This window comes from Ascidia mentula, chromosome 1 (genome assembly GCF_947561715.1).
Source record: "Ascidia mentula chromosome 1, kaAscMent1.1, whole genome shotgun sequence".
In the NCBI taxonomy this organism is placed as follows: Eukaryota; Metazoa; Chordata; class Ascidiacea; order Phlebobranchia; family Ascidiidae; genus Ascidia; species Ascidia mentula.
Genome location: NC_138566.1, coordinates 18,163,361 through 18,173,311, shown reverse-complemented (window position 1 = coordinate 18,173,311; position 9,951 = coordinate 18,163,361). Strand labels below are relative to the sequence as shown.

Below are 9,951 nucleotides of genomic sequence, written 5' to 3'. Positions count from 1 at the left end.
CATCCAAGTAAATACCACCATGCTTCAAAAGAATTTGATCTCTGAAACATATCAAAAAATTGCTTAGGGCAATATGCTTACAACTGCATTGTTATTCATCAATTTACACAAAAATAGATTTTTTTCATATTTTGATGTCCAAATCTCACACCTGGCAACGTCAGTTTTGGGCACGATTCGGTTTATTTTCCGTCCGAAAACATGTGTTGGCGGATCCATGAGAGCTATTTCAATACACGGGACTTCAGCCAATATTCTCGACCAAAGTTCACCTTCAGGCTCAAAGTCCAAGTGAAAAATGATCTTTTCGGGTTTCTGAAGGGAACTCCAATATTCTGTTGCAGTTTTTAATTAATCTTTTTGTAGATTTACCTGATAAACCGATACTGAGCGAACAGAAAGATAATGGAAAAACAAAAATTTTTGTTTCCCAAACCATACATAGTGGACAACATTTGGAACAACGCAGTCTGGGCAAGTGTTCTCACCTAAAAATTAGTAATGGAAAATATTTGGCAAATGGTTTTGGCATTGGCAAATTCGATGGTTTTTCATTAGTTACTTGAACACTTTGTTTCTGTGTACGGCAAATCTTTACATATGACGTGCGTGTTTGCAGTAGGTGGTTTCACGCAGTTCTTGAACTCGACTTGTGTTGGATCATTGGGGTGTGTTCTAGCATTCAGTGTTGGTTCTTTGGGCGTGGTCATGACTTGAACATTTTTATTAAGTTGAACAGCAGGACTTGGATGCAGATCTCTGAAAAAATATTGGTTGCTATAGTACTTTTAATTCCAACGTTCCTTACGTTATCAAATATGTGAAGGTATCAAATTACAGAGTCGATTTCCTTAACCACATTCTTTATTTACAAAAAATTAAGTAACTATTGGTCTATCTTACCGTTCTTTGTAGCTTGGCCATCGGAAATCGCTTCGAAAAAGGCAACAACACACTGCCGCAAATAGTATGAAAACTGCAAAGTATTTTCTTATGTTTTTAAATTTATTTGTCATTATTCTGTACAGACAACCTATGAACGGAAACCTCATAAGAACATTGACATATGAGAAGAATATCATTAAATGTTTATTATAAGGAAATTTTCTCGTTTGATTTGTGACTACAACAATTTTTGAATGCGTATTCATTCACATTTTATTGAGGCTGCTTTATTTTGAAGCACGGCGAGGCAGAAGATGATTTTTTTCCGGAGCAGTTGCAAAAAGGCGATTTTAACATTCAACAGCAGAACGCCAGGTTTATGGGAATATTTTTCGTTTACTTCCAAAGTACTTTTGTACCTAGCACGGATTCTCAACTTTACTGCGAAGTACCGCAAAGTGGAAATACCTGCTGATTAACTACAGTTAAATCAATGTGCACTCTCTGCAGCTCACTGCTCATAATGGCTCATTTGTTTCTGTAATTCAGGGAAAATACACTTTGAATCAAAAGCGTAATAATACGTTTGCAAACAAAACCCCTGAAAAAATAAGCTTGTTTTTGGATAAATTACGAACTTGCAGGGTACGCGGCTGCCCTGGCAATTTGTCTCGATGATGCTAGCGGAATGAGTCTCAATGAAGGTCGGCTTAATTCCCTCAAAACAGTTACACCCACATCTAAGGCGGTTTACACACGACCACAATTCCTAACGAATGACGCTGCAAGCTATATCAATATGTGAACACCAGCGGTCCAGTAGAACCAGGAAATTAAAATTGGTTTATGCTCCGACCACTTATACACTTGCAATGATACCGAAAGTGGAACTTAATTAAAATAATGTGCATGGATGCTGATCTAACAAGCTGCCTTCCTAAAAACGCAACTGACTGCTCTCAAGCTAGTAAATTGTTTGTAACTATACCCACGTGCGCAATATTTGTTGCGTACGCAGAACACAATGCAATTAACCTATTGATGTTTCCTCATATTAACACAAGACATTTTCCTGATTAGTCGAGGGTTGTGCGTTATAAGCCCAACTATAGTGCTGAAAGACAATACATATGTTGTGATCAGTAAAGCTGAACATTTTTCGTGCCCTGTGTTATTTCTTTTCGCACCCTGTTAAATATTGTACAAGAATGCAGATTGCATAGAAATGTGATAGCCCCTTTCCACATATAATCACGGTTGTTCTCTCTTATGACCAGTCTTAATTTGTACGTGGTGTTGGTTCATGGTTTTGCAAATACAAGAATGCAATATTGGCAACGAGGACGGATTTGTACTTAACGAGTTCACGCAGTCGAAAAACAATCTCAACGATGGAAAAATTTTCGAAATGCAGAAGCAGATGGAAGCCCAGAATGCAGCACAAGCAGCACAAAAACGACGCCATCAAGAGCAGGAGCAAAGACATCAAGAGCAGATGGAAGCTATGTTACAAAACAGAGGTGAAGGTATTTCTGCCGCCGATATCGGCACACCTCATCAGGCCACTTCTAATTTCAAAGCTTTCGATTCAACATCGGAGCTTTGACAGGTTTTGCGCTTTTCTCAAGGCTCACGAAGTTTCGGAGGCAAGAAGAGCACGCTTTTCTGTCGAATCGAACCGGTACCGTGAACAGGATTCTGGCCAACCTGGCATCGCAGAGCAACTCGACCAAACAAGCAAACGATTTAAAGATGAAATATATTAAAGCCTTTATGGATGAACAATATGACACCAACTTTACGTCCACTTCCGACCCATTGGACAAAGCAGTAAGGACTTGTTTCATCTGCTCTGTTACCAATAAAGCTGTTCTGAAGACTGTATTCAAGGTAAATATCGGTGAATTATCTCTTTCACCGGCTATTCATATGGCCACGGAGACCGAAGATGCTGCTCGTGTTGCCAAGGAAAACGTTTTCGGTTCGCAGCCGGGATTTGTGAACAAGGCGGGAAAGTTTCGCAAACATTACAGTAAGCCTTTATATTCAAAGGATACTGTGAAAAATGAAGGAGTTGCATGCTACCGATGTGAAAGCAGAATCACATTGATTCGAATGCCGTTTCATTTTTTTGCAATCGGTAAGGTCATCTACAATCGGTTTGCAACAAGAAAAGCAACAGCACGGTCCAACGGAGGTGTAGTACATATCCAACAGCGTGTTAAGAAACGGTGATGCACCAGAAACACCAAAGGTTGAGGTACCGGTCCTTATTAACACATAGTCCTGCTTGCTGGAAGTAGATACGGCGATGGAAGGCAACTTTGTATCCAATGCTGTGTGGAAATTCTTGGGTTCCCCACAACTTCGAAAACCGAATTCGCGCTACCAGTCCGCAACAACTGATCCATCTAAGGCCAGTTCTCCGCTTTTTTACGGCGAATGCAGATATGCTGACCCTGGGAAGACGGAAGTAACGTTTCTTGTTACTGGTATTCCGCGTCTTAACCTTCTAGTTCGTAACGGCATCAGGCGACTGAAAATTTATCTTGACCTTCTACTCTATGGAAGAGAAGAGGCATCGTGGCTAGTTAACGCCATTGATAACCTGCAGAATGCATGTCGAAGACTTTGTTGTATCGCCGTTTAAGATTTACGCAAACTTGATTCAACTTAAAACTATTTGGCTTTACTACAGTGTCACCATTGCATATATCTTGACATGTTTTGATTAATATTGTTCGAAGTTGTATTTGGGCAGTGCGTGTTCTCTCTCTCTTTATAGCTGTGCTTCCTGTTTCTGTTCTTTCAAAATAAATGCCCGGCTGCAATAAATAGCCACGATTTATTTGCTGTGAAAAAGTAAACATTGCGAAGCTAACTGTTACCAGAAACTAATATGCTATTTAATATTGAAATAAAATGTTTGTTTTGCAGCCTTAAGATTGAACGATTCAGTTTGTTGTATTTTTGCTGACTTAGCGTACCGACGTTCTAAAGTCCATTTAAGGCAGTCAAATTAGTAAACACTGCGCAACTTACTGGACCAACTCAATATACCTTACAAAAAATAAGTTATAATGAGGAATCTGATGTATATTAGAAAACTGATGAATAGCCCAGACCAAAAATATCTAATCTCTGATCTATGTAAACGTTTTTCTCAGTGACATACATGGCCAAAACATAATAATATACAGTTGCGCGAAATCATGCAATATATGTAGATATACATGGCCTACAAAATTTTGTTAGGTCTTTATATAGCCTTTCCTTCATACGTACAATTGCGAATGATACTAAACATTAAAAAAAATCAACACATTAAACTGTTTTTACCCAAACTCAGTTTCTGTAATTGTACACGTGGACAGGCTTGAGAACATCGGTACTCCATGTCATAAACCCAACGTATGTTTCCGTTTTTAAACAATGTTCATGCCTTCCCAGAAAGACTGCGATCGACATGCCCTTACGTCCATATAGAGTTGTACGATCATCTAATTGACATGCGAATTTTAAACTTTGTGATGTTCGTAACCAAACAGAAATGAGAATTTCTTCATATGTCTATTCAACCAAAACTAATGTTACAAGCGCTATTTCCAGCGGATCTCGACTACATATAATTCTAACCATCACTTTGTCCTAGGACACAAAATGATACCTTCTATGAGCGGTGTTGATGCGATTACGCCGTATTTTACGTTGCAGCGTGGTCATGCAGTTCATATTTATTTGTCTAAAAAACTCTCATTAGTTGCTCAAGTAAATGTGGGATTTGAAGGGAGCAGGCAATAATTTACAGAATAAAGTTGTTCCGTATATTTACGATATTCTGCATTGACAGGGGCCTAAAGAAGGATGAATGTTGCTTCTGCTACCGATCGCCTACGAATACGTTGACTTGTTGTATCGCCGTGCAAGATATACGCAAACTTGTTCCAACGTCGCTATTTGGGGGTCACTACAGTGTCACCATTGCATGTACCTTGACATGTCCTGATTAACCTTGTACGAAGTTGTATTTAAGCAATGCGTGTTCTCTCTCTTTATAGCTGTGCTCTCTGTTTCTGTTCTTTTAAAATAAATGCCTGACAGCAAAAAATAAACAAAATTTATTTGTTGAGAAAAGACAAACATTGCGAAGCTTACTGTTACCTGAAGCTACTATGTCATATATTATCAAAATGAAATGTTTGTTTTGCTGCTTTAAGATTGAACGATTCAATTTGTTGTATTTTTGCTTTTTTGGCGTACAGACGTTGTAAATACCACTTAAGCCATTCGAATTAGTAAACCCTGCGTAACTACTGGGTCAACGCAATAAATTAAAAAAAAGTTTTTTATAAGATCTGCACATGGTTTGACACTTGACAATATACGTTTTGATACTTCTGTTCAACAATAGAGACACAAATCATGGATTTAAAACAATAATATTTTGCTATAACTTCCCATGACATATGTATGGTCTAAATGTAAACAGAAAGTTGCGCAAGAAAATAAAATTGTTTATAAATTCGTTCTAAAAAACTATACGCGTTGAATAAATGTCTGTCTCTTGTTTGAAATCAATCTTTAAAAGGAATAACTGCTTTCGGTTTCTTACGATCTTTAGCTTTCTCTTTTTCATCCATCAGAAAAACCAGGTCCTGACTTCCAAACAGCGCCACCCTAGCGGCTGCTCCATAGGTCGTATCCATGACTCGAAGTTCGTCGACGCCGTGGTCTTAGTCCTAAAAGGAAATGTAAACTTATGTCAATAGGTGTTTTTGCCTGTGGGACGTAACAAAACAATTTTAAGGACAAAATTTACTGGAAAGATCTTTGGTTTAAAAAAATTTTCAAGTTTTTTGGGCACTGCACTGGCACAAGAGTTACATCAGTTACTCACCAAGATTATCGCATCAAGTTTGACGAAAAGAGAAATGTTTTGCAAAAATCCTTAGCATCATTTGAAGGAATTGGTCGGGTAACAGGTTGTAGCAAAACGACAAAATACCACTCAACATACCTTTCTATTCATTGACTTGGAAGGATGGAGATGCAGCATGTAATTATTGGTTATGTCGTACGAATCCCCCGTCATGCAATCTGCAGGTTCAAACCAAGGGTTTGGGCGATGCATTGAAGTTTCCTCAACGTGAATTGGAAGATCAGGTCGACCTTCTTTCCACATGATTTTGGGCCATCGGCAACAAAGATAAATGATCTGAAAAAAAGTTGGCTTTGAATTTGTCAGAACAGAAAGTCTTGAGAAAAACTTACGTCGGTGTTGATGTCATATTTTTTAAATTCCTCAAAATTTGCTTTGAGAAAAGGAGCGTTTGGTTCTGCCTAAAATGCCCCGCTACCTTAATACAGACACCTTTCTTCATTTCTGACGATGTGGAAATACTTACAGGTTTTAGTTAACTTACTCAATTGTATTCGTATTGATCTTCCCATTGTGTAGGAGTATTTCCGCAATGCGTCCAACGATTTAAGTATTATTACGTCAGCATCCAAGTAAATACCCCCATGCTTCAAAAGAATTTGATCTCTGAAACATATCAAAAAAATTGCTTAGGGCAATATGCTTACAACTGCATTGTTATCCATCAATTTACACAAATAATACATTTTTTTAATATTTTGATGTCTCGCACCTGGCAACGTCAGTTTTGGCACGATTGGGTTTATTTTTCGTCCGAAAACATGAGTTGGCGGATCCATAAAAGCTCTTTCAATACACGGGACTTCCGGAGCAGTTGCAAAAAGGCGATTTTAACATTCAACAGCAGAACGCCAGGTTTATGGGAATATTTTTCGTTTACTTCCAAAGTACTTTTGTACCTAGCACGGATTCTCAACTTTACTGCGAAGTACCGCAAAGTGGAAACACCTGCTGATTAACTACAGTTAAAACAATGTGCACTCTCTGCAGCTCACTGCTCATAATGGCTCATTTGCTTCTGTAATTCAGGGAAAATACACTTTGAATCGAAAGCGTAATAATACGTTTGCAAACAAAACCCCTGAAAAAATAAGCTTGTTTTTGGATAAATTACGAACTTGCAGGGTACGCGGCTGCCCTGGCAATTTGTCTCGATGATGCTAGCGGAATGAGTCTCAATCAAGGTCGGCTTCATTCCCTCAAAACAGTTACACGCACATCTAAGGCGGTTTACACACGACCACAATTCCTAACGAATGACGCTGCAAGCTATATCAATATGTGAACACCAGCTCTCCAGTAGAACCAGAAAATTAAAATTGGTTTATGCTCTGACCACTTATACACTTGCAATGATACCGAAAGTGGAACATAATTAAAATAATGTGCATGGATGCTGATCTAACAAGCAGCCTTCCTAAAAACGCAACTGACTGCTCTCAAGCTAGTAAATTGTTTGTAACTATACGCACGTGCGTAATATTGTGGCGTCCGCAGAACACAATGCAATTAACCTATTCATGTTTCCTCATATTAACACAAGACATTTTCCTGATTAGTCGAGGGTTGTGGGTGTGCGTTATAAGCCCAACTATACTGCTGAAAGACAATACATATATTGTGATCAGTAAAGCGTAACATTTTTCGTGCCCTGTGTTATTTCTTTTCGCACCCTGTTAAATATTGTACAAGAATGCAGATTGTATAGAAATGTGATAAGCCCCTTTCCCTACAAAATCACGTTTGTTCTCTCTTATGACCAGTCTTAATTTGTATACGTGCTGTTGGTTCATGCTTTTGCAAATACAAGAATACAATATTGGCGACGAGGACAGATTTTGAGTTCACGCAGTCGAAAAACAATCTCAACGATGGAAAAAGTTTCGAAATGAAGAAGCGGATGGAAGCCCAGCATGCAGCACAAGCAGCACAAGAACGACGCCATTAAGAGCAGGGGCAAAGACATCAAGAGCAGATGGAAGCTATGTTACAAAACAGAGGTGAAGCTATTGCTGCCGTCGATATCGCCACACCCCATCAGGCCACTACTAATTTCAACGCTTTCGATTCAACATCGGAGCTTTGCCAGGTTTTGCGCTTTTCACGAAGTTTCGGAGGCAAGAAGAGCACGCTTTTCTGTCGAATCAAACCGGTACCGTGAACAGGATTATGGCTAACCTGGCATCGCAGAGCAACTCGACCAAACAAGCAAACGATTTGAAGATGAAACATATTAAAGCCGTTATGGATGAACAATATAACACCAACTTTACGTCCACTTCCGACCCATTGGACGAAGCAGTAAGGACTTGTTTCATCTGCTCTGTTACCAATAAAGCTGTTCTGAAGGCTGTATTCAAGGTAAATATCGGTGAATTGTTGATTTCACGGGCAATTCATATGGCCACGGAGACCGAAGATGCTGCTCGTGTTGCCAAGGAAAACGTTTTCGGTTCGCAACCGGGATTCGTGAACAAGGTGGGAAAGTTTCGCAAACATTACAGTAAGCCTTTATATTCGAAGGATACTGTGCAAAATGAAGGAGTTGCATGAGGCCCGTTAACGCCATTGATAAACTGCAGAATGCATGTCGAAGACTTTGTTGTATCGCCGTTTAAGATTTACGCAAACTTGATTCAACTTAAAACTATTTGGCTTTACTACAGTGTCACCATTGCATATATCTTGACATGTTTTGATTAACATTGTTCGAAGTTGTATTTGGGCAGTGCGTGTTCTCTCTCTCTTTATAGCTGTGCTTCCTGTTTCTGTTCTTTCAAAATAAATGCCCGGCTGCAATAAATAGCCACGATTTATTTGCTGTGAAAAAGTAAACATTGCGAAGCTAACTGTTACCAGAAACTAATATGCTATTTAATATTGAAATAAAATGTTTGTTTTGCAGCCTTAAGATTGAACGATTCAGTTTGTTGTATTTTTGCTGACTTAGCGTACCGACGTTCTAAAGTCCATTTAAGGCAGTCAAATTAGTAAACACTGCGCAACTTACTGGACCAACTCAATATACCTTACAAAAAATAATTGATAACAAAACATTGTTGTATTAAATACATGATTTAATACAACAATGTTTAACTTTTCATGATATACGTAAAGTCTAAATAAACAGAATGATGAGCAAGAAAATGCAATTAATTTTAATTTCGTTCTTGAAAACTATACTCGTTGGATAAATGTCTGTCTCTGGTTTGAAATCAATCTGTAAAGGGAGGAACTTCTTTCGGTTCCATACGATCTTTAGCTTTCTCTTTTTCGTCCATCAGAAAAACCAGGTCCTGACTTCCAAACAGCGCCGCCCTAGCGGCTGCCCCATAGGTGGTATCCATTACTCGAAGTTCGTCGACGCCGTAGTCTTTGTCCTGAAACGGAATAGAAAATGCTCACATTAATCAATGACGTGACATAGCTCATTAAAATATATAATTACTGACATTATTATTGATAGAATTTGTTCATACTTAAATGGACTTTGTGCTGTCAGTTGTCTGCTCTCTGACTAAAATGCGCAAAACCAATTGACCTACCCTTTGCGTCATAGATTTTGAAGGATGTAGATGTAGCATGTAATTATTGGTTATGTCGTACGAATCCCCTGTCATGCAATCTGCAGGTTCAACCCAAGGGCTCGGGCGATGCATTGAAGTTTCCTCAACGTGAATTGGAAGATCAGGTCGACCTTCTTTCCACATGATACTCGGCCACTGACAACTAAGGTATGCAAAATTCTGCGTTGACGTTAAATGTGTTAAGTGAAGCAATACGCCATGAACAAAACTTATTAAGGGACAAATTACTTTTTGGTATTTATCGTAGTTCTTGTATTCTTCTACGTTTGCCTTCAAAAAAGGAGCATTTGGTTTCGACAGAAATGCGCCATTACCTTAAAACAAACAAGTTTGTAAAAACGTGGAGGGAATTACCAGCATATGCATGCCGAAGCTTATAAAGTTGGATACGAATTGATCTTCCCATTGTGTAGGAATACATTCTTAAGGCGTCCAACGATTTAAGAATTATAACATCCGAATCCAAGTAAATACCACCATGCTCCAAAATAATTTTATTTCTGAAACGAATTGCTGTTGACATTAACAAATTTTCTGTGA

The 9,951-nt window shown here is 38.6% G+C and overlaps 1 pseudogene; it reads right to left on the bottom strand.

Moving 5' to 3' along the window:
* Positions 1–5,459: 5,459 nt before the first annotated feature.
* LOC145888772 (uncharacterized) lies at positions 5,460–7,019 on the bottom strand (annotated as a pseudogene).
* Positions 7,020–9,951: the final 2,932 nt, after the last annotated feature.